We start from the raw sequence: 2,500 nt of genomic DNA, 5'->3' as shown, positions 1-2,500 counted from the left end.
AAAACGGCGGACCATACAGTGCAAATATTGTGCACGCAGCTACGTGTCGTCTCCCTATGAGAGCTGGATTGCAGTGTGGTACGCCATAGAGACGTGTGGGAGGAACGGACGCCGTGGATGGCGATCAGCATGAGCTGTCTGTTGATGTATTCGGACCTAGTCGTCTCTCCTCACACACCGTGATGGCATGGTGCACCGCGTTCCATATCTGCGACATGCTACAGAGGCCGGTTGACAGTCGTTCGAGCAATGGACATCGCATACGTACGGGGGCCACCTTCCACGTATTGTCTAGGCGTGCACATTTTGTTGCGTGTATGTGGGCAGACGTAGTGTGGCGTGACACCTGACACAGGCATGCAATAATCGTTGAAGTTGCAAATGGCGATGGACGCCTGCGTTTTCTGGTGAAGTTACGCAAATGAACAAATGGTAACCTGTTGTGGTGCGGTTGTTCTCGCTAGGGGTGAATCGGTGATGGCGACGATAGGTTGAGGTACTAACCGGTTGTTCCAGCGATACCCACCATGCCGACGAAACTGAACGGCATCTGGGTGTGAAGCGATACGCGGCGGTGGCTGGGTGGGACCGTCCCCGGCCGGTGAGGGGGCGCCTCCCGGCGTGCTGGCCGCGCGGTGCGTGGGCGCACGCGCTACAGCCGGCTGGTGGGGGCGGCCAGTGGCAGGCGCGCCGGCCGACGGACGCGGCAGGCGTCGCAGCTGCGCGCCGGCGCACCCTGCGCGCGGCGCCGTGCGGCCAAAGTAGGTCCTCGCGGGCCCGGTGCGAAGCGCGGTGGACATCTTCAGTGTGCTGGTCCGATTGAGGACTGTGTGCGTTGAGGATGCGCCGCCGCCCGGCGCTCGGCGCCGCGACGCCGTCTGCTGCTCGGTCGCCCCAGCGGTTCTCGCTGGTGGTTTGTATCGCAGCTGTGCGGATGTGTTGGCGCGTGCGCTGTGCTGGGAGAGTTCGCTTCGGCACCCAAGTGGGGCTTTTGTCCTTCTGTGGCGCTGGCGTTGGAGCTGCCGGTCACCGTAGGTGGCGCGTGTTGTCTCCCGCCGGCAATGCCACGACAGCACGCTCCCGGGCCTCTGTCGGCAGCGGCAAGCTCAGTTGGGAGCACGGGTGGTCGCACCGAAAGCGTCTACTCGCCTAACTCCGGGCGATTGCGCCTCTCTCGAACCCGACCAAGTACTTGGGACGGCGCTGCGCGCCGCCGGGACCTGAGAGGGTTTCGAGGTGTATTGTGCAGGGGAGCTCAGCCTCCTCCTGTTTGCAGAATGATTGAGCGGACGCTTGCGTGTTCGCGCGGGCCCCCGGGACACACTCCCGGGCGGCCGGCTGCTCAGCTCTAGTTGACGCAGCTCCCTGGTTGATCCTGCCAGTAGTCATATGCTTGTCTCAAAGATTAAGCCATGCATGTCTCAGTACAAGCCGCATTAAGGTGAAACCGCGAATGGCTCATTAAATCAGTTATGGTTCCTTAGATCGTACCCACGTTACTTGGATAACTGTGGTAATTCTAGAGCTAATACATGCAAACAGAGTCCCGACCAGAGATGGAAGGGACGCTTTTATTAGATCAAAACCAATCGGTCGGCTCGTCCGGTCCGTTTGCCTTGGTGACTCTGAATAACTTTGGGCTGATCGCACGGTCCTCGTACCGGCGACGCATCTTTCAAATGTCTGCCTTATCAACTGTCGATGGTAGGTTCTGCGCCTACCATGGTTGTAACGGGTAACGGGGAATCAGGGTTCGATTCCGGAGAGGGAGCCTGAGAAACGGCTACCACATCCAAGGAAGGCAGCAGGCGCGCAAATTACCCACTCCCGGCACGGGGAGGTAGTGACGAAAAATAACGATACGGGACTCATCCGAGGCCCCGTAATCGGAATGAGTACACTTTAAATCCTTTAACGAGTATCTATTGGAGGGCAAGTCTGGTGCCAGCAGCCGCGGTAATTCCAGCTCCAATAGCGTATATTAAAGTTGTTGCGGTTAAAAAGCTCGTAGTTGGATTTGTGTCCCACGCTGTTGGTTCACCGCCCGTCGGTGTTTAACTGGCATGTATCGTGGGACGTCCTGCCGGTGGGGCGAGCCGAAGGCGTGCGACCGCCTCGTGCGTGCTCGTGCGTCCCGAGGCGGACCCCGTTGAAATCCTACCAGGGTGCTCTTTATTGAGTGTCTCGGTGGGCCGGCACGTTTACTTTGAACAAATTAGAGTGCTTAAAGCAGGCAAGCCCGCCTGAATACTGTGTGCATGGAATAATGGAATAGGACCTCGGTTCTATTTTGTTGGTTTTCGGAACCCGAGGTAATGATTAATAGGGACAGGCGGGGGCATTCGTATTGCGACGTTAGAGGTGAAATTCTTGGATCGTCGCAAGACGAACAGAAGCGAAAGCATTTGCCAAGTATGTTTTCATTAATCAAGAACGAAAGTTAGAGGTTCGAAGGCGATCAGATACCGCCCTAGTTCTAACCATAAACGATGCCAGCCAG

At 57.5% G+C, this 2,500-nt stretch overlaps 1 non-coding gene across 1 annotated transcript in view; it reads left to right on the top strand.

Annotated features, from left to right (window-relative positions):
* Nucleotides 1-1,362: 1,362 nt before the first annotated feature.
* LOC124730141 overlaps nt 1,363-2,500 on the top strand; it is a 1,909-nt gene continuing 771 nt past the window's right edge. The window contains exon 1 of the ribosomal RNA XR_007007888.1: nt 1,363-2,500. This exon is cut by the window's right edge and continues 771 nt beyond it. This is a non-coding gene — a ribosomal RNA (small subunit ribosomal RNA).

This window comes from Schistocerca piceifrons, unplaced genomic scaffold, assembly GCF_021461385.2.
Source record: "Schistocerca piceifrons isolate TAMUIC-IGC-003096 unplaced genomic scaffold, iqSchPice1.1 HiC_scaffold_1230, whole genome shotgun sequence".
Classification (NCBI taxonomy): Eukaryota; Metazoa; Arthropoda; class Insecta; order Orthoptera; family Acrididae; genus Schistocerca; species Schistocerca piceifrons.
Note: the sequence above shows the minus strand (reverse complement) of the source record. Positions and strands in the feature narration are given on the sequence as shown.